The sequence below is a fragment of the Cyprinus carpio genome, chromosome B22, assembly GCF_018340385.1.
Source record: "Cyprinus carpio isolate SPL01 chromosome B22, ASM1834038v1, whole genome shotgun sequence".
Classification (NCBI taxonomy): Eukaryota; Metazoa; Chordata; class Actinopteri; order Cypriniformes; family Cyprinidae; genus Cyprinus; species Cyprinus carpio.
In genome coordinates, this window is record NC_056618.1 from 20,305,265 (window position 1) to 20,333,171 (window position 27,907).

The 27,907-nt window shown below is 36.8% G+C and overlaps 1 pseudogene; it reads right to left on the bottom strand.

The window, feature by feature from the left end:
* Positions 1-394: 394 nt before the first annotated feature.
* The window catches only part of LOC109051285, a 47,906-nt pseudogene continuing 20,393 nt past the window's right edge, over positions 395-27,907 (bottom strand).

Consider the following 27,907-nt stretch of genomic DNA (forward strand, 5'->3'; position numbering starts at 1 on the left):
AAAGCAGACATTTCTAACACTCGACACTTGCTTAATGAACGCAAACCCACGAGAACAAAACTCATTGTTTGTTCTTGTCAAAACCAAGACAGATTCTCAATGCATGTCAAAATCTTTTCTAACATAACTACTGCTAATAAGTGGTTAGAAGAAAAGACGACACAGAAATGTAGCACACAAAGCTACCAAAAATGTCTCTGTTTTTTATTATTAAATATACATTTATTTACAATACACCTGTATAATTCTAACCATATAAAACAAGCTCAAAATAAATCAGTCATTAGTGTATATTATAGTCCATAACATTGCCGGTGATTTGTCATGTTAATTAAAGATTTAAATGCACTTCAAAAACCACAGTTTTTTTTTTGTTTTTTTTCTTCTTTTGCAAACATAAGAATCCAAGCAGACCTTTGGCATTCAGCCAAAGCAATGCTACCAAGACTGTTCGGATAACAAGGTTTTAGCTCTGTGAAAGGTGGGCTGTTTGTTAGTGCTTTCTGGGGAGGTGGATGTTCTGGCTTGTTATGGAGGAAGTGAGATGTGTGTCTTACGTGACAGCAGCTTGGCGAATTCTGCGATTTTCAGCTAAAACCAAACATCTATAAAACAACACAACTGCCACGGCTACAAACACGATACTCCGGTCTTTCAAGTACAGCAGCTACTATTTCATATTCCAGCTTTCGGAGAAAATTCACAATACTAACATCTCACACCTCATGTACCTAGGGCTGTAGGAATGAATTGATAAGCCTTATTAACCTGACTCATTAATATTAATGTTCATCCAACAGTACTAAATGATTTTTATTCAAAAGCAGGCAAATGGACTAGCTAGACTTGTATTAGTGCTTGTGTGCAATAATAGATTGATTGATTGATTGATTCATACATAAATGTCCTTTTAATTTAATCAAAATTATTACTAAAACTGAAATAAAAAGAAAGCTATAAAGACATAAAAAAAAAAACAATTACAAATAACAAAATTACTAATGTTAACCTTAAATGAAAACTGAAAATGCAATAAGTTAGTTTCATATATTAATAGAATGAATATATGTGACCCTGGACCACAAAACCAGTCTTAAGCCACAAAAACAGTCTTAAGTTTGGACAAGTTTAAAGGCGATTTTCTCAGTATTTTGATTTTTTTTTATTTCACCCTCAGATTCCAGATATTCAAATAGTTGTATCTCGGACAAATATTGTCCAATCCTAATAAACCATACATCAATGGAAAGCCTAATTATCAGCTTATCAGCTTTCAGATTAGGTATAAATCTTTGTGGTCCAGGGTCACACACACACACACACACACACACACACACACACATATATATAATAGTTATTTCCCCTGCATTTGTTATGGTGGCTAGTTACACACCCGCACTGTAAAAGATGATTTTTCGAAGTCATAAAACAAAAATTATTGGAGAAATGTTCATGTTTAATTCAATGTGTTACTTGCCATTTCTTTGTAATTACTTCTAAATCTTACTAGCAATTTCTGAGTGAAAATTCATTTTTTATTTATTTAGTTATTTATTTATTTATTTTTCTGTGTGGATGTACTGCAACCATTAAAAAAAGCTCCCATTTTTGTTTTTCTCATGATGTGTGGCTTAATTTAAAAAACCCACATCACATCCTAAACTTCCTGTGAGCTGCTAGAATTGCTCGGTAAGCCATCCCGCTTCATTTCAGTTTTGCTAGCATGAATATCTGAGATTGAGGATTCATTACCTCGGTGAGACACACCGAAATCTAATGAGAGGAATGAGCCAATCATGGTACAACATTCAGGCTGGTGTTTATCCATGCTGAGATGGATTTAGCTGTAAATCGGACTCAGTTCTTAGCCCAGGGCTGTTTGAGAGAGGATCCATCATATCTGTTCCATCGCGGGAGTGACATTTACATAGATCACGGCTAGATAAATATCTAGCATTACTGATTCTTTGTCCTGACGCCACTGAAAATGACAAATGAGGGGGTTGGGTGGGACGATGATTAGATACCGCCTCGAAGCTTCGCTCTGGTGCATTATGGGTATTATCGGAAGAATCTGCACATCTTGACCCTCTTCAATGCAATTCTGTTCAGAACTTTTTTTTTTTTTTTTTATCATGTTGAGTCCGGGAACCAATTATATTTAGATTATATCTCATAGCGGTGAGGAAGCAATCATAATATGATCTAAGACATTTTTGAGGCTTATACGGGAAAGACCTGGCAACCTTTAAAAGGCTGTGAATGATATTTTGACTCCATTACTTGGTTCCTCTGGAATATAATGTAATAGATTCAGTTCCCACCAGTACAGAATGAATTCTCATATTCCCAGTCTAAGAGTTTATTGTGGACTGGTTTGATGCACTCCAATGCGAAACCTTCCCTTCATTGCAACTGTGATTCAAAGGGAACTTTGTGTTCCCGTAAAACACATCATGGCCATTTCTGATCAGCATATGATACTTTAAACCGTTAAACATAAAATTAAACATCTCTTCTTACTTGTTTGGGGAACACTGGGTCCTTATTTCAGGTTCTCAAGCATATATACTGTATATTTTCACTATTTTTCTATTTTTTTCGTCCAGTAAAAAAATATTTAAGGTATTTAGGCTAATATTGAGAATATATCCATTTATTCATTTATTTAGTTTTTTTTTTGTTTGTTTATTTATTTAGCATAAATAAATAGATTCATCATTAACTCAAGAAACATCAACAACAGAACTGTCAATAGGGTAATAAATCTAAACTTAATTTATATACTCTCTATATTCTAAACTTTTTATGTTGTTTTAATAATGTTTTGATTTTTTCTAAAAAAAAAAACCAAACAAAAAAACAAACTTTTGTCAGAAGATAGAACTGTGTGCGCTTTTGTTTTTAAGACCCACTTAATGTGATGTATGCACGTAGAGCATCCTTTCAACATTCTTTTATATGTATATGTATATGTATATGTATATATATATATATATATATATATATATATATATAATTTTTTGGTTCTGGAACAACATTTCTTGGAACCAATCACTGACCTCGCTGATAGAGTGATAGCACCAGAAACGGATGCACTGAACGACTGAGTCTTAGACTTTAAAGACAACATAAAATCAAAATTGACCATAAACGGTTACTTAAAGACCCTATGAAATCAAAATTGGAGTTCCGTGGCTTGTAAGATCATGTCTATTAGATTTGATGCCATTTATATGGTAGCAAGCCTTTAAAAGTTGACTAAATAAACGTAGCAGTCTGAGCACTTGTCTTGCGAACTACACATATTTGTGTCCAAATCCACTAGAATGAGAATTTTCCTTCCCTAGATACCAACTACAACTGATTAGCAACATCATTTAAGCTGCAAAGTATGCTGTAAAGTAAAGGCTTCCCGCTGTTTAAAACAAAGCACCAACAGGTAATACTCCAAATTTCCAGTCCCAAAAGCTGTGTGAAATCATTTTATGGGGTCTTTACAGACAAATCGAAATGAAAATTTACACTAGGCCTAATTTCTTAATAACTAATCCAAGTTTTACTGTGCATGAATCAGTGTTTTTAATAAAACTTATTCCACAACTTTTCTGCTGATGTAACCAAGTTAGCAGGAAAAATAATATTGGCCAATATCACTCCTACTTTTAATAATCCAATCAAATCTCGCTAAATAAAATCTCCCTAAGTTTTTTCAGATTCACTTTGAAATATATGACATAACCATGATTAAATGGTCTTATTTTGAATGATTCTTCAGTGCAAATTACTCCAAATAATAATAAAATAAGTCTTTGGGAACTTTTATCTAAATGAAATAACTTGCTCCACCTCCTTTTCAAATGCTATCATCAACTCCTCCCCTCCAATCGCTCACCTCCATTCTGAAACATAACACCTGCTTTTCACAACCCAATCATGGACACAATCAAGTCATATTTCCTGTTCTTTCTCTCTGTGAATTGTCACATGACTGTTAATCTAAATGCATTACGAATGCCGTTTCAAGTAGTCCTTAGGAAAGGAATTAAGAAGTGAATGTATGAAGGAGAAACAGAGCAAAGGAAGGAGGAAGTGAAAGAGCCCCAATGGTAACATCACCCACTTTATTTGCATCACTACATCGTGCTCGCCTGTGGCTGAACAAGACCATTCGTGCTGGATTAGTACCACACCAGAGCTGTTTGATTGGTCATGGTCCACAGACTGGAGACCGTCGAGTGTTTGTTTGTCTGCCAGAGTGATTCTCAACGATTCTGTAATCTCTTTGTTGTCTGGTTAAATAATTAGCCCTGAAAGCAAAAGAGTCGCATCAAACGTTTGATTCTCCATCCTCTACAAAGGGCTGAAGGCCATGTTTAGGTACAGCTTCTGAGCTTTGAAGCCACCTGATCTTCTAACTCTTGGGAACGTTTTGTCTTAAACCTCAGCAAAGAACCACCGATATAAACCCGGTCTGTTAAAATCCCCCACGCTGCCTGCGTCCCGCTATAATTCAATGTATCTGTGTTGTGTGCTTTCCATTCCCTGAATCCTGGATGCTAAAGGACAGTGGTTGGGAGGGTGAAGGGCACTGGCTGTGTCCACAAGGCTCAGCTGACTTCCTGTCCCCAATCCCTGTCCACTGAGTTGGCGCCGAACGTTAGGGTCGCAGCGACTCAGTGGGGGTCACGAGGTTCGTACGCCACAGGTCAGATGAAGTACTCTTTCCTGCTGTCTCTCATGGCACTGTGTAGGTCCAACTCGGCCCGGTATCTGAGTTCTGGCCTGGGCTGGTGATCTTTTTCCTTGACGGAGGCCATCTGCCGGGTACGCTCGTGTCGATGGCGGTACAGGAAGCGGGTCATCACGGCCAAGGCGCAGAGGGTAATGAGCACTACTGCTGCTATCAAACCTACGAGAGACAGAATAAGTAAGTGGCACTTGTGCTGATGCACAAAGGCAAAAGATTTCCTCATTCACATTTCACAACTGGTTCAAATTGGTCACATAGATTTGCTGCATTGACCAACAGAAAGCTGCTTAGTTTGAATGTAACTTCTACGATGGTCAGCACCTACCACCAATTACAGCGGAGTCACTTTGGGCAGCGTTCGTAAGTTTCTTCCCTCTACTTCCTGTGTCTGCATGATCTGTGAATAAAATGTGTTGGTTGTGCACTGATTCCATTAATTTTACCATTTCTTGAAAACATAAGATGGTACTTTTACCAACCTGACAAAGATCTGGATGAAGACTTATCAGCCAGCTCTCCGCAATTTGACTCTACCAGGTTACCAAGAACATTGACCAATGAGCTGCCTCGATTCAATATGGCCGCCTTGAGAGGTGCCAAATGGTTGAACTGAACTGAAGACAGACAGCCAATGAAACCTCTCGATCCAGCCTGGAGAACCTCTTCATCTACACCAGCTCGACCTGACAGAGGCAAGAAGACCATATTTCAGAAAGTTCTTATTTGCCGAACAAATAGTGCTAAACTAAAGCAAACTAGTGTATGTAGTGCTAAATCAAGGCTTCTTGCCCATTAAACTATCTCAAGGTGGCTCGGTGTGGTGAATTAGTCAGTTAAGCACAGGCTTGCACACCCACAGCTTTAATCTTGGAGTTTAATTAAACCGCCTACCTGTGACTTTCCCCAATGTCAAAGACCTTATCGTGATCAACTCTTTGTCCGTGGACAGGCTGTATTTCAGATTGGTATCTTTATCAATCTAAGAAGGAGAAGGATACAGAGAGAAAGAGATGTGGCGTGACATTCGCAAGATACTACAAATATTTTATTGTTGTGAGACAAAAGCCACCACAGTGTTAATCTGCAACAGTGCATGAAGAATACTGATGACATCCTTGAGTTTAAGCACTGATCATAAAGTCTCTGCTACCAGGGTACAAAACTTCAGTGTATCATCAGCCATGCACATCAGGGTACTTTATTTAACTCAGACTGAAAACAAATCTGATCTAAATCAGATTAATGATGCTGGAACTTTCCCTCAGCAACAATGGAACGGAATTATGAAACACGAGTGGAACAAAATTTCTTTGTAAAACCGTATGTAAACTGGCTCAAGAATATAATGTGTTTTAGAACCATTCTTATGTAAAGTCTTATGTAAATTATACATAAAACCAATTTTACATAATTTGTCACAAAAATGTGGCCTATACATTAAAATGCGTGCAAAATGTAAAAATGTGTCACAAAATACAATCTTTCAATTAATTTCTGTGTAATATATTCACCAAACTGCTCATGCATAAATTATTTCATAAATGCAGTTCACACCTTTGAACTTCTGTGTAATTTGTTCGTAAAACTATTCGTATGTAAATTGTTGCATGAATGAAACTTACATCTTTAATTGAATATCTGTGTAATTTGTTCACAAAACTATTCATACATAAATTGTTGCTTGACTGTGATCCACATCTTTAATTGAATTTCAATGTAAACTGTAAATTGTTGCATGAATGTGAACGACACTAAATATCTGTGTAATTTGTTCGTAGAACTATTCGTATGTAAATTGTTGCATGAATGCAACAAACATCTTTAATCGAATTTCAGTGTACATTTTTCATGAAACTATTTGTACATAAATTGTTGCATGAAAGCAACACACATCTTTAACTGAATTTCTGGGCAATTTGTTGGAAAACCATACCTATTTAAATTGTTGCATGCCTGTAACACACATCTTCAAATTTGTTCATAAACCCATTTTTATGTACGTTGTCTTGGTTAGGTTCAGTAAACGATTAAGAAATTTGTTCTACTTCTGTTTCATGAATAAAGACCAATGATTTATAATAATGTTGACACATAACTATGCAAATATTCATTGAAAAGGTTAGTAACTGCCAAAGAACTGACTAAAATTTGTTGCCCTACGAAACACATGCAAAACTTACCTGGACATACATGTCCCTTCCTTCTCTATGGATCTGGACTCTGTGGAGCTCTCCGTTTGCCAAATTAAGGGACATTGGTGTAAAGATGTCAGGCTCTTTATCTCTGTTCAGCCGATACCAAATCTGCAAACTCCCTGCGGGACACCAATGAGACGCGAGAAACGCAGGCAATTTGAGACATATGTAAGACAGAATCAAGTCAGCACAGCACATTGGTTGGCTCATTTTCTTCCCCACTAATAAGAGAAATTGCTAGCTTGACCGCTGTTTTGAAATATGAGGAACACAGAAAAGGATGCTCCTCTCCAATCATCACCATCATTGTTGGAATCATCTACTGACAGTTTGAAGGTAATCAAATTACATTAATAATGATTTTTTTTATTGCATAATAATGAGAAGTGAAATATTTGTCTGTTTACAAAAACAAAATATAATGTATTGTATTAATTTGGGATGATATACAGTATGACCAAAACATATTCTAAAAATGTTTTGATCGATTCACACATACAGCAGTTAAAGACAAAAGAAGAAGCAAAAAACAGTAATATTATGTTAGTACCATTGTGAGCCAAAATAATGGCCATGTACTGTTGATGATAGGTGTTGACTGTCAGAAGCATGGCAGGCGTTTGAGTTGTGAGGAAACTGAAGGCGATGCTCTCTCGTGAATTGCTGCTTTGGGCGAAGATAGCTGAGGACTGACGGCTGTGGTTGCGCATCACGGAAAACGGTTCCTGGAAGGAGTAGGTCACCGAGGACCCGCTTTCAAAGGACACAGAAACTTCTGGAAAGTAAGAAAACACAAAAGCGTGAAAATGTTGGTGCAAACGCTTGTGGGCAGATCATAGACGGCGATTGGCCGTGTTTTTGTTTCCCTATCAGCATAGTAATTCGCTTTTGAACACCAAGGACACGGCACTGAATGGACAGAGTGAAAAATGCAAAGGAAATGAATCATTTAAACTTTAAATTAATGCAAAATTATGCTTGGACTGAAACCGACCCCTAGGCATCTCATGGTGTTCATTTACTCATAATATTATCAGAATAGAAACACCATCCCTCTAGAGTCCAATAAAAAAAAACGCAAAGCCAAGAACGCTGTCTCATTCACAGAGCGTTGAATGGCTCTGCTGTCTGGCATATCAGAGGATCAAATGTGATAAAGGTTGTATTGACAGCAGAGAGGTTTAGCATTGAGCGTGATGGGCAGGGAGGGTCCGCTGGGATTGGTCAAGTTGCAATCCTTTGAGCGAAATTCATCCAAACAACTGTGGTTCACGGTCATGGACACGATCCATGGCGAGACAGACAAAGACTAGCAGAACTGCACTAAATAGCTAATGTTTTATCCAGCTCAGCTTTGATCAGGTGCAATCTGCGGGCGCAACGCAGTCTTCAGAAATTAAGGTTGTCGAGCTCTTAAACGTCATCCTTCTGGAACGCTCTTTGATATGTAGTAGAGGAGTTTGAAGGATGACAAAGTTGAAACAAACTGTTTTTGATGATGAACTATTCCCTTGAGCTGCAAGAAATTCTAAAACCTTCTGTGTCAGCCACAGACAGATATGTTGATCAATTATCAGCCAGTTAGCATCTTATTTTAGTTATGAATATCTCAACTGTTTAAGGCATTTTATTGTGCATATATTGGTATGATGTTAAATACTGCGCAATCGCTTTTAAGATATTATAACTGGCAGCTGAAAAGCAAGCGCACAAAAAGACTAATACAACCAAATTAAATTTTGTTACTGCAAGTTAAACAAGCACAAAAAATAACGCTAATACAGCCAAATTAAGTGTAGAAAGACAGGAAGTTTCAAATTATTTTTCTTTACTTAATATTTTCTTATTTTTGTGGGGGAAATTTAAAGAGAATAGCAAAACAAGACTGCCTTGTTGAAAAAAACAGCATATGCTGGTTAGGTATGTTTAGAAGCATGGCTGCTGGTTTAAGCTGGTCATGTGCTGGTCCTAAGCTGGTCCTGAGCAGGATTTAGTTGGTTGTTTTTTGTTGGTGGACAGGTTATTTCAAGCAGGTCCTTAGCTTGTAGGAAGATCTTTTTTGATGGTATTTATATCCAGCATATGCTGTTTTTTTCAACAGGGCGTGGCCTCATAAAATGGCTAAAAACAAGCATTATTCTTCATCAGAATATGCAAGCTGCAGTCTTGATTCTACAGTCAACAATCACAATGAAAACATATTATAAATATTAGCAATTCATTTGAAACTGTAAGGATTAAAGAACCTGAGATACTTTGATCTCCTGAGAAACAGACAATACAAACATACACGGGCATCTTCGAGACACCCCACAGAGTGGAGGTGCAGGAGACCTCCTTCCCTTCTGGCCATTTGTTTCATTTTAAATCCCTTCACCCATGCTTTCTTCTACTCAATCTGCTCAAAATGATTACATGAAAATGTCAATGCAAGTGAACTAACAGTCATGTCTGGTATCATTTGAAATGTCTCAGTGCAACTGGTACAATGGTCTCAATCTTACAAAAGTAGATTAAAAGATAATACAGATCCTAAGAGTTAAGAGATATTTTGCCTACTGTAATGGGAGTGCCCCTTCCCAGGGTCCTCCATGTAAATTACCTCCTGTTCCCTTTGAGTTGTAAAACCACCCAGGCTTGGGACCTGAGTTAATGCAAATTCCTATTGTTAGTTACTGTCTCCATCTCGGGGGATGTTTGTCTTGGTCTGAGGTATTTTAAACGATTGCAGCAAAAGGATCAGGGCCTTCTGTAGCCAGAATGAGCCCTTAGCATGAAGTGTGTCCACACACTTCATACTTATGTATTTTTCTAAAAGTCAGGTATGCATCTTTTATTCTTAGATTCACCTTTGAGAATTTGATGTCTTGTATTGATTTGATATCTCTGAATTGGCTATGTAATTGGCATAATACTTACCTGACTGATAATAAATTGTTACATTTGATTTACTCTGAGTTACTCTGAAATTGTTTCCTCAAGTAGATTAAGTGAAGTCTATGTTTCCGCAAATCTGCGTCCAGGGTTAAGTGCATACTAAAACTCAGGCTAGATGGAGCATGGGGCACATCAGGTGAGGTTTTAGATTTCTGACTAACCGCTTGACTTTAGTTAAGTTGTACTCAGTTGCAGTAACTATGGGGGGCTAGTCAGAGCACTGGTCATAACCGCTGGTTATTGTCTCAGCTTTAATTAAGTTGTACGCAGTTATATAACTGTCGGGGGGCTAGTCAGGTAGTGCTAGCATAACCGCTGATTATTGTTTGAGCTTTATTTAAGTTGTACGTAGTTAATCTTAACTATCGGGGCTAGACAAAGAGTACTAGCATAACCTCTGATTATTGTCTCAGCTTTTATTAAGTTGTACGTAGTTATATGACTGTCGGGGGGGCTAGACAGTTAGTGCTAGCATAACCGCTGATTATTGTGGTGAGCTTTAACTAAGTTGTACATGGGTAACTGAGGGGGACTAAACGAAAATACTATTTTAAATATGGTAAGTATGAGTAACCTATTAAATAGTATTAGTCATAACCTCTGACTACTGTTTAGACTGGCGAGTTTGTGATCGTGGGGCACACGTAGAAGGAAGGTCTTAGTGACCGAATATTTCAGAACTAGATTCCTAATGAACAAGTAAATATAAAGTAAAGAGTTAACTAGAATAATCCAATGTCAGAATAATAATAATAATAATTAGAGACAGACAATCAACCAATTTGCCTTTCAACCTAAATTCGAGGTCATACTAAAATGCAGTCAGATGAAATATTAAAATGGAGTCAGATTAGAATTGGATTTAAATTGAATAACTCTACGCGCTGAAAAGACCGAATGCACAAGCAACCTTCAGCCAGCACCGGATACCTTCCTTGGACCGAGTGCCTGGACCTTACAAAACAATATTCTTTCATTGACACACCCTCAACTTGAAAAGTCAGCGCTTAAAGAAAATCCTTTGACAGAAAAAAATCCTTTTGTATTTTTTGACATTGTTGTGGCAGACCAATTATATTTTAGAAACCAAGTGTACAGTCGATACAAACAAATTCAATATTAGTGCAAAAGATTTATCGCCAATATGAACGTACCTTTCTTGCAGTTGGGTCCTCCATAGGCTGAATGTGTGCAATCACAAACGTAGCCACTGCTCTTCTCGATACATTTTCCCCTGTTGTGACACAAGCTGTTTTGGCTGCTGCAGTGACCCGGACACCCCGAACTGACTCCTGGGGTCATTTTAGCCCGCTCCTCAAGGTCAAGTGTCATCCCGTTGATGTTTAATGATCTGATGCACCCTAGAAATCCTCTCTGTCTTGATGCTGTGCCTCCTGCACAGACAAAAATGCAGTTATTTTAAAAAGGAAGCTTTGTTAGCGCTAGAACAACAAAATTAAGTAAAAAAGACAGAAAGCTTTGTTAGCGCTAGTGCAACAAAATTAAGTGCAGAACAACAGAAAACTTTGTTAGTGCAAATAGACCAAAATTAAGTGCTATAATGAGACCTTTGTTAGTGGCTAGTAAAACAAAATGAAGCACAAAAAGACAAGAAGCTTCTTTAACACTAATACAGAAACAAAGTTTTGTTAGCACTAGTGCAACAAATTTAAGAGCAAAAAGAGGCTAGTACAACAAAATTAAGACCAAAAATAACAGAAGGCTTAAAAAAAATATTTTTTAATTAAAAAACTAAATGCAAAACCAACCGAATGCTTCATTAATGCTAGTACAAAAAATTAAGCATGAAAGACAGAAAACTTTAATGCTACTACAACAAAATTAAGCGCAAAAAGACTTTGCTTAGTGCTAGTGCAACAAAATTAAGTGCAGAAAGGCAGAAAGCTTTGTTAACGTTAGTACAACAATGTGCTAGTACAACAATATTAAGTGCAAAACCATCAGAATACTCATTAATGCCAGTAAAAAAAACAAAAAAATTAAAAAAAAAAGGTGAAAGTGACGTGAAATATGGCCAAGTACTGTATGGTGATCCATACTCAGAATTCGTGCTCTGGATTTAACCCATCCAAAGTGCACACACACAGCAGTGAACACACACACCGTGAACACACACCCGGAGCAGTGGGCAGCCATTTATACTGTGGCGCCCGGGGAGCAGTTGGGGGTTCGGTGCCTTGCTCAAGGGCACCTCAGTCGTGGTATTGCCGGCCCAAGACTCGAACCAACAACCTTAGGGTTAGGAGTCAAACTCCACAACTTCCCCCAAAATTATTAGCACTAATGCAATGAAATTAAGTGCAAAAAGACAAAGATTTGGTAGCACTAGTACAACAATATTAAGTGCAGAATGACAGAAATCTCCATTAGCACTACTGCAACAAAATTAAGCGCAGAAAGACAGATCATTTCATTAGCACTATTGCAAAAAATATTGCCATAAAAAAAAACTTTATGGCAATAAGCAAAATTATTGCTAATACAACAAAATTAAGTGCTTAAATGAGAGCTTTGTTAGTGCTAGTACAACAAAATTAAGGGCAGAAGGATATAAATCTTCAAGTGCTAGTACAACAAATTTAAGCACAGAAAGGCAGAAAACGTCATTACCACTATTGCAACAAAATCAAGTGCAAACAATAAAGCTTTGGTAGCACTAGTACAAGAAAATTAAGCACAGAAAGACAGAAAGCTTTGTTAGTGTTAGTACAAAATTAAGCGCAAAAAAGACAGAAACCTTCATAGTGCTAGTACAACAAAATTAAGCGCAGAAAGACAGCCGACGTCATTAGCACTATTGCAACAAAATCAAGCACAAAAAACAAATCTTTCCTAGCACTAGTACAACAAAATTAAGTGTAAAAATTAAGAAAATTTGTTAGCGGCTAGTACAACAAAATTAAGCACAGAAAGACAGGACGCTTCCTTAACACTAATATAACAAAACTAAGGGTGCTTAACATGCAACAAATTTAAGCACAAAATAACAGAAGGCTGTTAGAAGCTGGTACAACAAAACTGCGTGCAAAAAAGACAAAAGGCTTTGTTAGCACTAGTACATCAAAATTAAGCACAAAAAACACAGGAAGCTTTGTTAGCACTAGTACTACAATTTAGTTAAAAATAAATCAGGAAGCTATGTTAGTGCTAGTATGCCAAAATTAAGCACAAAATTGAAAGAAATCTTTATTAGTGCTGATTTTAATATTGAAGTAATTAGCATGTAAACACTATTAGCGGCATCTGTGTGGAGGTACAGGGATATTATTCTCTTACGCCCCGCTGGCACAGAGCTGTCACTCAAGGCGGTGCCTACCAATGAACAGCTGGCTGTTGAGCTGAAGGTGGGTGTGGCCTTCAGACGGGGCCTCCAGGAATCGCAAGGGCAGCTGGTCCACCTGCAGCGACGCCTCCTTCACATTCCTCTCCGCTCGGACGTAATGCCACTGTTTGTCGTTCAGCGGCACGTGAGACTTTACCGTCAGAACCACCGGCCCATTACCCACATCAAACGTGAAGGTCACGACAGAGGGTGCTGCGGGATTCAGAACAAAACACACAAATCACTACATATGCAACAGGACATTGTGCTTGCATATTAATATATATATATATATATATATATATATATATATATATATATATATATATATATATATATATATATATATATTTTTTTTTTTTTTAATATGCAAGCACAAAGTTGTTCTTTGAACCATGGAAGAAGTCAAGGTCCGGTGTGACATGGAACAACACCTCGTTAGAATGCAACTACCTTGTTTACATGGAGCCAATGTATTTTGACAAGTCTTGGTGAAAAAAATGATCCTTATACTTGGGGGAAAATATATAAAAACTATGAAGGCAGGCAGTATGATGAAGATGAACAGCCTCAGCGAACTGTGTACAGTAATTACACAGCTGATGGTTTCAGCGGCACAGTTCACTAAAACTGCTCTTTCCACTCAAACTGGCTACACTGGCTACATGAATATGAGGGACTTTTACCATTTTAATTCCACATTTGTGTTGATAAAGCGTTGTAGATAGATTGGTTGAAGCTCACAAAACCTTTGAGGGAACATGTTCAGATCATATTTCACGAAGAAGAAATAAATAAATATGGTCATATGTCATATTAAAAATAATAAATTCTTAACTCTTCTTCATTTGAAAAGTTAGTAATTTGAATTTTTTATTAAGTCTAGTTCTCAGTATAAGAGGTCTCACCACTGAGCTCCACTCTAATGAAGTCTTTTGTGCCCAGATGTTCCAGGAAGACTCCGGAGGGAGCCGTGGTTTTGAAATAGAGCGAGATGTCGACGCTGAGCTCGGCCTGAAGTGTTGGGAAGTGCAGGTAGGACGACTCCTGGTAGAAGGAAGCGGCGTTCCACAGAAACCCTGAGGAAAGAGGAGACTGATTATGGTTTTCATTAAAATATTCTTATAATAGGACTTAATTATGACCTGGAATTTAAGGAGTCTTGTCAGAAATTATATCAGTCTTTTATAGCTAAGGTGTGATAGACTGTGCAAGTGAAGACACGATCTGACTGCAAGTTCTAGATATACGCAATTTTAAGGCTGTTAAAATGAACGCATTAACACATGGGATTAATAGGACTAATGTGTTAAATATGCACAATTTAACGACAAAAATGCACTTACCCCCATGTCGTTCCAAACCCATAAAAGCTCTGTTCGTTTTCGGAACACAATTTTAATGACGACTTTCATACCTTTTATGGACCTTGACACTGTTATTTATTTGGCAGTCTATGGGACAGTCTCAAGCCTCTTTTCATCCAAAATATCTTAAATTGTGTTCTGGGGACAAACAGAGCTTTTACAGGTTTGGAACGACATGGGGGTAAATGATTCATGACAAAATTTTCATTTTGGGATGTAGTAGCCCTTTAAGCATAATCAATTCATTTATCAAACTGAGAGCAACAACTGTTGCTCAAACAGTAGAAGGCAGCACTAACAATGAGAAAATCATGAATTTGATTCCTAGGATAAGCATGGATAAAATTATAGCTTGCAATGCAAGTCATTTTGGATAAAAGCATTTGTCAGACTCATAAATGTAAATATTACAAATTCACTTAAAAAGGAACTGAAAGCGTTGGCATGCTAAAAGTCAAACATATTAAACATGATTATTTTAAAACACTGACAGAAATAATCAAACTGAATTAATTAACACTGTAACTACAAAAAAAAAAAAAAAAAAAAAATTTATAGATAGATAGATAGCATCTGCACTTCTGTGCATTTCTAAAGTGTGAACAGATGAGATATGTATGCTTACGTACTGTCCCCGTAGCAGTGCAGAGATCCCACTCTGTAAATGGCTTCTGACCCGCTTCGGTTTGTGTCTCCTATCAAGATCTCGGTCACTGGTAAGTGCTCTTTGTAGGACAGCACTCCCGTGTCATTCTCCCTGTTCACAGCAAACAATAGCTGTGTTTACATGACTGGCTCTAACTATCTGCAGCTATTGATACTGTCAACATGTGCCGAGAAGATATTCAACAGATAAAAACAAACAACACAAAATCTAATATGAAAGAGCACCAGTGTGGAAACAGGCAAACAGTGAAGGCTCGTACCATGAGCTGCGGTCAGCATCACAGTTGCAGAAGTGGTTCATATCGATGCAGTTTTCATCCAGACTGCAGGCGCACTGCTGTACCCCGGGGAGAAATCCACCCCAGTACGTCCTTCTCTCTCCTGCCCGGTCCAGCCACCAGGACAAGGGCGTTCCATCTGGAGCAAACACATTTCAGACAACACGTTGCTTTATTTTGCCAGTGACATCTAACACTGCTTGATAACAAAAAACGCCTTAGGGATGTGTCAATATAGAAGGTTAATACTGACAGTCAATGACTATTTTTGTGTTACAGCTGATGAACATAGTTTGCCCAAAGGTATTGTATTAAATACTAACACTTACATGTTTTACATTAAATCAGACATTAAAACATTACAACATTTATTGAAAAAGTGAGAGGGAGAGAGAGGGATGGCTGATAGTTTAGCAATATGAAAAATATGAATAAAAATACTGTATAATATTTGTAGGAAATATCAATATTGACTTTAGACAAACAAGGATAAAAAAAAGAACATAAAATAAAAAAGTAATTTTGATTTTATATTTGATTAATGCAACTTTGTTACAGCTTTCTAATCTTAGTTGTACTAGTTGCAAAACGTATGATGATGATAATAATAATAATAATATAATAATAACAACATGGAATACACGGTTTATATTTTATGCTATTATATACTATAAAATATTTTACCTTTAATGCCTTTAATTTAAAAACGTTTATTTTTATATCAATTTAATACTGTGAATATAAAAGAATATTATTTTTTTTACATTAATAATTACATTGCATAATGATATAAAATTAATAATAATAATAATAATTATTATTATTATTAATAATTTTTAAATAATATTAAATTAATAATAAATACATTTTTATTTAAAAAAGGGTAATTAATAATAATAATAATAATAATAATATTATTATTATTATTTATGGTATTAATAATTTTTTTGCTTTTATTGTTTTTGTATTTTATTGATTTTTTATTATTTTAATAAATAACCTTAATTAAAATAACCTTAATTAACCTTAATAGCATTAATATAATTTATAATATATTTTATTTTATGTATAATATATCTTAATTTAAATTACAATTAATTTATTTTTACATTAATATTATAATAATTTATATTATATTATATTATATTATATTATATTATATTATATTATATTATATTATATTATATTAAAGCAATAAAAAAAATGGTTATACAGTAATTTGCCAAATGCCTACAACAACAACAACAACAACAACAACAATAATAATAATAATAATCATCATCATCATTTTCTAATTTAAAAAAATGGCAAAAATGACAATAATGACAATCTCAGAAATACAGCTGACAACTGCACGTAATAAGTAAATAAGTAAGAGCTGGAGGTTTTTGTCACTGTCATTGGATTCCTCTGATCCTCTGAGGTTAACAGATCTGATAAGAGTACAGTCAATGAAGATATTCCCACACGATCCAGCCACCATTATTCAACACATTTAGCCTTTCTACTCAATATCCCCACAGGAAAAATCAGGCCAATCGTTGTTGCTTTGCTCTACAGCCACCAGAGCGTAAGAACGGCACCCAACTTCAGATCTCATTATGCAAATATCTCTGTGCCCGGCACAAACTGATGAACAATTTCAAGGACTGGCTAGTTTATTAAATGTCACCATTTCCCATCAATTAATATTGTAATTAGATTGGGGTCAAGTCAGATTATAGATCTGAACAAATTCCACTTTAGGTAAATTATCCAATGGGCCGAGACGTTTTAATCAAGAATAATGACTTGGAACATATGCAGAAGAACTGTTTGGATAGTGAACAATGACCAGTGACAGAGTTTAATAGGAATGAAGTATCAGCAATTATCAAGTAACACTATAACTTTCACCATTGCATTAATAAATCATTAAACATTATGACATTAAGCAATGCTCAGTTATATATTATCAGGGTTTTCATCGCTAACTAAAACTATTACAAATATTTGTTAACTGGAATAAAACTGAAATAAAATTATATATAAACATTGGATTAAAAATTTTACATTTAAATTAATATAAGTTTATAAAAATTAAATTTAACTGGAAATAAAAAGTAAAACTAAAACTGAAATAAAAATAAATTAAACCTAAATAAAATAAAATAATTAGTAAGCTGAGTCACTAAAAAAAAATAATAATAAATAATCGGAAACTAAAATTGAACTAAAAATAAATTAAATCTAAATAATAATAGAAAAAAAAACATTTTCTAACTATTACAAAACAAGCTAAATATTAGAAAAAAATAAATATAAATAATAATAAAATAACATTGTATTTTACATAATAATGTCAAATAATAAAGTACTGTGGAACTTTTTATACTGACTTGAGCAAAACCTCAAAAATAATAATAATAATAAATAGTAAATATGAAAGGTGCATTGGTTTAAAGCATCTGATACATTTAAATTTATATATACATATATAAAACAATTACATCAAAATTTACATAATTACTAAATGTAGATGAATATATCATTTATATATTAATATATAATATTATATAAAGCAAAGACCAACAGTGCTTAAGTTGTTCAATACCCACCCCATGTGTTGAAGAGGCGGGACTTCCTGCAGAGATAAACAACTTCCTGCTGGCACTGTTCAGACTTGCTCACAAGTGTCCGCAGCTGTTCCAGAGACGCACTGTAGTTGAACTTCATCACATGGGGCTTCTGAAGCGATGACCCTTGAACCCTCACCATCTCTGTGCTGTTGTGATTCACTACGGTCCAAACCTTATCATCTAGAAAAAAATGAAAAAACCTGTTTAGAAATCTGAAATAATCCATATGCACTTCAACACTAACTGACAATATTATTTTTGCAGTCAGCGTACTGTAGTATACACCGCACAGCATGCAGTATGCCCATTTACTGCACTATCAAAGCCAATCCCACACTAAACTGAATTCATACCACCTCGGTTCATTCAATCACAAAAGCGAGCTGTAATCCAGATAATAACGTACACAAACCTTAATGAGAAAAGAGCGCGACTGCAATTAGCAGGTCTCCTCCAACCCAGACTTAAGGCCAATCTTCGCTACACCTTTGATGTCAGCTTTCATTTATCCGGCAAACACCTCAGCGGGGGGTCGTGTTTACTCAGCCAGCAGGCACTTAAGTCTGTGTATGCCAAGCGTACAGTAATTTACATTTCATGCGGCATTTCTAATTGGGGTTGGCCGAAGTCAATGGCACTTTATTCTAGTGGATCCCGAGCCAGCGGATGTGTGTGTAAGAGAGTGACGCTTTATCACAATTCTGCAGGAGATGAGTAATATTTCACAGAATACAGCGGCGTGTATAAAGGTCCAGCAAAACGTGCCCGACCGCGGTTTCCCCGGACAGACCCGTCGTTCTGCACCCTGGGACCCAGACAGCCCTGGCAGACAGCGCAACATTCATCAGCGATTGGACAAGTTCAAGCTCTGATTAATGACTTCACATCGGTGTGGATTCAAACAGATTTCCCCTGGTCGAAAACTGCCTTCACAACCCGGCAGCTCTGTATATTTAAAAAAACCCTGAAAAAGTTAATAATCTGACAAAATACTTCTGACAAGCACTCTTAAGGAAGCTTTTTGACAAGGATGTGGAGGGTTAAAGTCAAATCACCCTTGAGGCAAATTCGCATTAAGTGTAAAGGTACTTAATTTTAGTATGTGTTTTTTAGCTTTTTTTCATATTCATCATCCTTTGCTTGCTACGGATGCAAAAATGCAGAAAATCGAACCTGATCCAATTTTTTTTTTTTATGATGGATAAAAGTTTCGGAGGCAGTGTGTAAATGTGATTTTCTGCATTTTTTAGGTCGTATTTATTTTTCAACGTGCGAAAATTTCTGATGAAAATTTCATACTCAGTGTGCAATTACCTTAAATAGAATATTGTCTTAGCAACAGATGCTATTTACACTAAGTGCAAATAGAGATTTTATAAAACAGTATGCAGTGATAACATATTGAGTGTAGATGATCATTTTTATTAAAATTATTAAATGGATGCTGCTTTATTGGGACAATAAAGCCCTTCATACATCTACCTCCAATCTTATTCGATACTTTATTTTCAACTTTTCAATTATTTCCTTCCTTTTTATTGAAAATAAATGCCTTTCCGATGTGATATGAGATGTGAAAGCAGAAAAGAATGAGTTTGGCAAAAGGCGGATTCGAACTCGAGTCGATCGCATCAAACAGACTGCGGTATGCGTTTCCCCATCTACACCACTGAAGGTGTTGCTTGATAGTGGTTTTTATAACATTGTCAAGCCCAACCACATGCTGGTGGATGGAGTTAATGTAAATAAATCCATAAATAAATGTAGTGTAAATAACCTCTGCCAACAAAGCAGGCTATTTTCACTTAGTGTAAATAGACACTCCAGAAAAAAAATTATATGGAAGTCAGTGGATACCATAAACTGTTTGGTTATTCACATTTTTCAAAATATCTTCTTCATATTTTCTTTTGTGCTCAGCAGAAGATTGAAATTCATTCAGGTTTGGAACGACATTACAATTTTTACTTTTGGATGAACTATCGCTTTAACTACTGTCAGCGAATTGAACCTTATTGTAATATTCAGTGAGTTTCAAACAAACCAAAAGTACTAGAAAATACTATAAACGGTCTGAGAAATAAAGTGGCAAGCTCGAACTTAGCTGTGAACAGGAAATTTCATTCACTGAAGGATGAATGTTTTCTTAACACATACAACTTGAAAAAACTGCATGTACTGTACAGTATGTATGCATCTCTATTTTTATCCTACACTTGCAGTATTCATGTTAACACTCGTGTTTTTTTATCCCACAGAGGTCTCACCGGTTATGTTGCAGTAGACGACGGTGGATTTGAGTGGTCCGCTTCCATCAGGATCGATTGAGAAAAAGCCCGAGGCACTTCCTGTGAGCCGGTGGGCCTCGCAGGAGGGTTCAAAGATGGCTAACCAGAAAAAACAGCAACAAAATACTCATGTCAGCTTATGTTGAGCATCATCAAAGAAGGAAAAATGTTTATTTGGCATTGTAGAGAATGTCTTTGGTTGCTTTGCATTTTTAACGAGTATTAACTTCAAAAGAACTGAAAAATAAAAAGAAAAAGGTTTAAAAAGTATGTTTAAACCTCTTCTTCATCAATGCAAAAACCTGAAAGAGTTGAAAGAGTTTGTAGCTACTCTCTCAAAAAAACAAACAAACATTTTAATGTTTTTGAAATCATTGTTGTCGACTCACAGTTATGACAGGTGGCTCCCGTGTATCCTGTTCCCGAACAGTCACAGAAGAATGTGTTCCAGGACTGAGAACATTCTCCATCATGCTCGCAGTAGTTAGGAAGACATCTGCAGGAAAAATAAGATTTCTGATCAAACTTTGACGGTACTTATAGCAGGGTGGAACATATATTATCAAATTACACAAATCACACAAACGACACACTGCGACATACGGTACAATACCGAACGGTAATGCATTTTGTGCTCTGAGGGATTTAAGGACGTGGCATCAATCAATAACCACAAGTGACTATTAGGAAATAGATGAGCGAGGCTGAAAGCTCACGAAGGAGGCATCAATTTTGCAACAGACTGAACACGCACTCAAGGATGAGGATGGTGGACAAGTGATGAAATCTGATGAAGTTAAATCTGAAGCCAAGAACTGACTTTTCCCCTTCTGTCTCTGCTGGGAACAAGCAATATATCAACTACTAGTGACTCTTGATCAACAAGTTCTTAATACGCCATCCTGTGGTTTAATTGCATATGAGATGAAATGTATCTACTGTTTGATCCCAATCTCATCAGCAGGTAAAAAATCTTCATATGATGCATTACTCATAAAAAAACACTTACTGGATCCTAATTGACAAACGAATAATTTCACAAAGGAAACTTTGCTAAAATTAAATTGCGAAAGACAATAATACACAAGCGATTTAATGCAAAGCATATGCTAAATACCTGCATGTAAAAATGCTAATTAAAACTGTAACATGACTGAACTCCCTTGTTAAAATATAATTCAACAAAACCATCTGGGTATGTATTTAGCTCTAAAATTACGATCTCTTCAGAAGCGCCTCTTTGTCGGCGAAACAAAGACTGTTGAATCTGAAAGGTGTCAATGTTGTAATGGTTTCTGTCTCTAGAAGAAAATTGAATAATTGAATCCACTAATCAAATGCTGTACAAAATATTACTACCTGCAGAGGTGTAGAGAAAAGAACTTTATATAATCTTAAGATGCTTGATTGCTACTTTGATCAATTTAGAGTACTGTAGAGAGATGGAAAAAAAAAAAGACCAGGATAATGAGAAGAAGAAGAAAACACAGCTGTCAGACTCCATTGTGGCAGATATAACTCATATCCATGTAGCGTGTGATGAGGGAAGGGAGGAGAGAATGACAACCGTCTCGCCTCATAGGCCGCCGGATTGCGGCTATATCTGAAATTTAGCAGAGGTCAATTCTAAACCAGCATGAGCTGATCTCAGCACTAACGGATGAACAGTGGAGGATGAAACCAGACTGAATTTGAACCCCATTTTAAATTGTATCTTTTGGCAGTATGTGTTGTGGAAGCTATAATTCACCCTTGAGAACATATTGACGTATCCTAATGGTAACGCTTAATTTTCAACTCAAAATTAAAGTAACCTTATTAACATCAACATCATTATACATTATTACTGCATTAACTATTGACAGGATTTTAGAAACGCTGTATTACTTACAACAGTAGTCCAAAACAATGATGTCTTTGAGCTGTTTTAGAGGCGTAACATTACAACGACATTACATCATTTTAAATAAACCAATAATTTATGCACAATAAGTGTGATGAGGGAAGGGAGGACAGGAATAACAACCGTCTCGCCGCACTGGCTGCAAGATTGCGGACGTCTCTGAAACTCAGCAGAGGTCGATCTACACCGGTGCCGGCTGATCTCAGCGCTAACCAATGAACAATGCAGGATGAAACCTGACTGTTAAAGCCTGAAATGCATTTGAATATATTTTAATTGTGTCTTTTCTGCAAGGTTAAGCACAAGAGTACAAAGGCCAATATCTTGAGTATGGGGGGTTGGAGTGCTTGGTACAGAAAGGTTAAAAGGAAGCAAAATCTAAGAGGAGGCCACGGATGTTAACTTAAAGGATATCTAAAGTGCTGTGATGCGAATCTTCATTCAGCCCCAGCGAGTGTGATTAAAGATTACCATCACTCTCTCATTCTCATTTCATTCTCTGCTTACTTCTGCTATGCATCTCATGAAGAGCAGGGCATAGTGGGTAGCATCACCCCTCTCGATCACTAAGGATGGCTACATATATTCACCCACAAACCAGTTCCTCCCCACAGGCACTATTCAGGGCAATGGGAGGGGGGTTGTTGGCAGGAGCTGAGGTGTCTTGGCCCAGTGGCCACTGTCCAAGTCTATATTGATCTGTCTTGACATATCAAACTGCAGTCAGCTGGCGAGGACAGGGACTTCGAGCCTAGCCATAGGTTAGACAGGGTGATAAAGAGACAACGAAAGCAGTGGAATAAAAAAACAGGAGATGGCTAGATATAGCTAGAGACAGAGAGAAACTGTCTGAAGCACGCTAGTCTAGGTCAACACAAATGATTTAGGATGGTGATCAAAGGCCATCAAAGAGGAATGTACCTTTTCGAGACTTTCTAACTTATTCTAGAGGACAGCCAAAACCAACAACTGGCCTCGCTTATCTTCATTTACTCCGGCTGATAGGCTTTACTGAAGCGAAAAACAGGCACATCTTCTACAGCCTTGGTACTCAACAAGCTTCATGTGCCTCTTAATGATGTTGCATCTCAAAGGCTCATTTGTCCCTCAAATGATTCTTTATGTTTTTGTCCTTGGCTTGGCTAGACAGTCATAAGTCAACAGCGTTCAGGATCGTTGCAAGATGACGTGCCCTTACTCTCGGTACTGCTTACCAACCGATCAAAATTAACCAACCTATTGCAATAATACTTTGGGTCTAACCTTTAAGAATTAGCAACATCCATCACTAGGACATAAGAGGAGATGGCAACCTATGTCGTTGGAAAAAATATAAATCATATAAAAACATATAAATCAATAAAAACATATAAATCAATAAAAGTCAATATGGATAACTTGCACACATTATATCAGTTTTAGGGAGTGGTCATATTTAGTGTTGTTCGGCAATTTTTTGAGGGAGAAATCTAGTCTTTTCAATAGAAATCAGGAATTTTCTGTGAGGACAAAACATTTCCTCATGTTTAAGTAAAGTTGGCCACGTGAAGGCAAACAGAAAGCTAAAGCTAATTTTAAAGTGACTTCTGTGTGAGCCTTGCGACAATAGAGAAATGACCTTTCTTGCCAACAAATTTTTGGAAAAGTTTAATATTGTGACCAGAGTGTTTGTGGAGACTGTAGAAATCAGTGGGAAGTGGCAAGCATCCTACCTGTCACAATATTCCCATGACTTCTCTTACAGAACAACCCATTTTCCGTAGCAAGTTCTAAATATAGCTTCCACCAAAATGACTATGTCAGGGCAAATGTGTTGAAGACGCTGTCAAGTCAGTCAATTTACAAAGTGATGAGCTGTTTCAACACTGAAGCAGTTCAGTGTATTGAGGCATCTTCTCCAATGACTTTCATTCAAACTGAACTACCCTGTCTGCCTGTCGAGATTATACCCCATTACACCTTTTTGAGTTAACCTTGAACGCTTCCCCTGTGGGAAAGTTTCGGATGGCGTGCCCCTACTCTGGATGCTGTTGATTGACCGATCAGAAATCACCATCACTACAATATGCACCTATTCTGGATCCTGCTCACCCAACCATCAGAATTATGTACAGGAGTAGTTCACTTCCAGAATAAAAATGTCCTGGTAATTCACTCACCCAGATGTCTTTCAAGAGGTTCATGTCTGTCTTTCTTCAGTCAAAATGAAATTAAGGTTTTTGAAGAAACATTCCAGGATTTTTCTCCAAATAGTGGACTTCAACAGGGACCAACGGGTTGAAGGTCAAAATTGCAGTTTCAACGCAGCTTCAAAGGGCTTAACATGATCCCAGCTGAGGAATAAGGGTCTTATCTAGTGAAACAATTGGTCATTTTTGGTCGATTTTGAAGTTGGAGGAAAAAATCAGATGGAGTTCAGTATTACTTTTGCCTACATCACACGTGACCTTTCCAATGTGACTACATAATGCGTGAAGTCGTGGACGCGGATCACAGAGCTAGTGCAAGAAGAGCATTTGTGGTTAAAAAGTATAAACACGATTAATCGAACGCGACTGTCATGCGCATTTTATTAGTAAAGCCAGTTATGTAATCAGCAGTAAATCATCATCACATGCTTTCATATGGAGCAGCATTTACTACACAGAGCCATAGTTCACTGAGAAGTTACACAAAAAAATTGCAGACGATATTATTGCGTGATTATGAAATTGAAGAAATCGTTCGCGATAATGACAGGTGTTTGCATAGCTTCTCAGTGAACTACGGCTCTGTGTAGTAAATGCTGCTCCATCTGAAAGCATGTGAAAATACTACATTTAATAACATATTTTTACTCTAAACTCACTTCATAACGTCAGTAGAGTGTTTGAAATAAATCCTTCTGTGAGATGATGAGACTTCTTACAGAGTAAGGCACGCTACATATTTCATAGTATTCTGAGCAATGATAAAGGCATTGCATTATAAATATAACGTTACTTTATTTTAATGAAAATGATAATAGTAATAACTCAGATAAACCATATATTGTCATAATCATGTGTTTATCACGTTGAATCAATAAAGGCAGTTAAATCTTCCGTTTATCCAGCTACCGCTATAGACATTTCCTGGGTTTCTTATTAGGGGCGTATTTGGAGTTTCAGCACGAAAGCGACCTCTGGCCTTTGGATGGAGATTTACTGCTGATCACAGAATCGTGCTTCACTGAAATATATGCATGACAATCACAGCTTCTGTCGAATCGCGATCTCAATTCCATTTCGATTTATCGTGCAGCCCTAACATTTTGTATTTTCTTTTAAAAAATGACAGATCATTTTGCAAGATAAGACCCTTATTCCTTGGTTGGGATCATGTAGAGTCATTTGAAGCTGCATTGAAACTGCAATTTGAACCTTCAACCCATCGGTCCCTGTTGAAGTCTATATGGAGAAAAATCCTGAAATGTTTTCCTCAAAAGCATTAATTTATTTTCGACTGAAGCAAGAAATTCATGAACATCTTGGATGACATAGGGTTGAGTAAATTACCAGGACATTTTTATTCTGGAAGTGAACTAATCCTTTAAATACCACCCTTACATGCTCCTACTCTGGATGCTCTCCAATTGTTTAGCAAGAACCATAACTATAACTTTCCCCTACTCTGGATGCTGCTCACTTTCCCGTCAGAATTTATTTAGCATACTGAGGCAACTCCTCCAATGAATTCCATTCACTCAGAACTTCCTATTGTCTGCCTGTCAGGATCCTACCCCATTTTGAGCTAACCTTCAAGGCTTCCCCTGCGGCAAGATCTCTGGTAACGTGCCCCAACTCTGGATTCTGTTTACTGACTGATCAGAAATTATGAGAACTATGACAAGCACCTATTCTGGATGCTGCTCACCTACCCATCAGAATTAACTACCACTCTGACATTCCCTACGGATCTTCAGCAACCCTTTATACGAAACCATCACTAAGATGAACCCCTATCTCTGGATGCTGCTCATCAAGCCATCAAACTTACTTTCATTTGGACATGCCCTTACTTTGGTTGCTTCTTACCAATCCATTAGAACTTTCCATTACTCTGACATCCCTCTACTTTGGATGCTGCAGATTACTCAATCAGAAATGTCCACGATTACCACATGCCTCTTACTCAATGAGTTGACCAGTCTGGATCTCACTCACCAACCCATCAGAAATAACCCTCTTTCTGACATGCCCCTACTTTGGATGCTGGTCGTCAACCCATCACAACTAACCATCACCCTGATGTGCCCCTATTCTGGGTACTTCTCAACAACCCATCATAATGGTTTTGGGTATTTCACTCTTAGGTGTCAAAAAGTGGTCAGTTACAACTATGATTAGCTAGTTAGCCTATGCTATATTCTGAACACTCAACAAACATTTCTGTCAATCAGTATAAGACAGTATGTACTCTTACAGTCTAAATGGTCAGAATTTGAATCTTAAATCGAGGTCCCAAAGTAGCTAAGACCAAGTGAGAAAATTAAGCCAGAGGGAAGAAACCTTAAATGTAAATGTTTCACAACATATGCTGTAATTGAGCAGCTGCTACTATGAAGGCCAAGTTGGTTTCTTGTGAACAATTAAACTTGTCACAACACAATTTTGGCCTGTTTTAATTTTGAGGTGATGGTTGGTCAAAAGAGCATTTTAAATTTAGTTTGACAAGGGCACATCAGTTTGAGTGGGTCATGGATGCATGCCTGGAACTGGCTTTTCCCCCTGGAACGTTCACAGCATGTTGGCAGAGCTAAAATCACAATTCATCCCCACGCTGGCCCTGCCAACAGTCATTTGCCCAGGTGCCAGGTCTGAGCATTTTCTTGGTGAAGAATGTGGCATACGTTGCCAGAAAGACCTGCAGAGATGAGACTGACAGCAGAGAATTTACGATCTCACCCCCTCTCTCCCGGGCCAGCATTCCCTTTCAGTAATGCTCTTTTCCAAACCTGGCTATCTCTCTTTTGTCCCCTCTTTTGTCTTTATCTTTGTCTAATGCTCTAACTGAACCTGACTAGCTAGATGGCTTTTTTTACTATTACTGTGTTTAATGCTCTTATCACAATTTACCTAGCTATCTTTTTCTTTTACTCTTTCCTTCCTTCTTCCATCCATCGACCTATCAGTCTTTCTTGCATACTTTGTTTATCCTTTCGTCCATCCATCCTTCATCCATTTATTGGTTTCTTTATTATTTCTCTCTTCTCAGTTCATCTATTCTCTTTCTTTCTTTCTTTCTTTCTTTCTTTCTTTCTTTCTTTCTTTCTTTCTTTCTTTCTTTCTTTCTTTCTTTCTTTCCTCCATCCTTCAGTACAATAATCTCTCTTTCTTCAATCCATCCTTTTCTTTTCTTCCTTTCTGATATTGCATCCTTTAGTATATTAGTCTTTCTTTCTTTCTTTCTTTTAACGGTTCATCTTTCCTTCTTTTACCAATTTATCCATTATTTCCTCTTTTCTTCCACCCATATTTTCTTTCATCCCTCCATCCTTCAGTACATATTTTCTTCTCTTTTATTTTTCTGTCTTTCTTT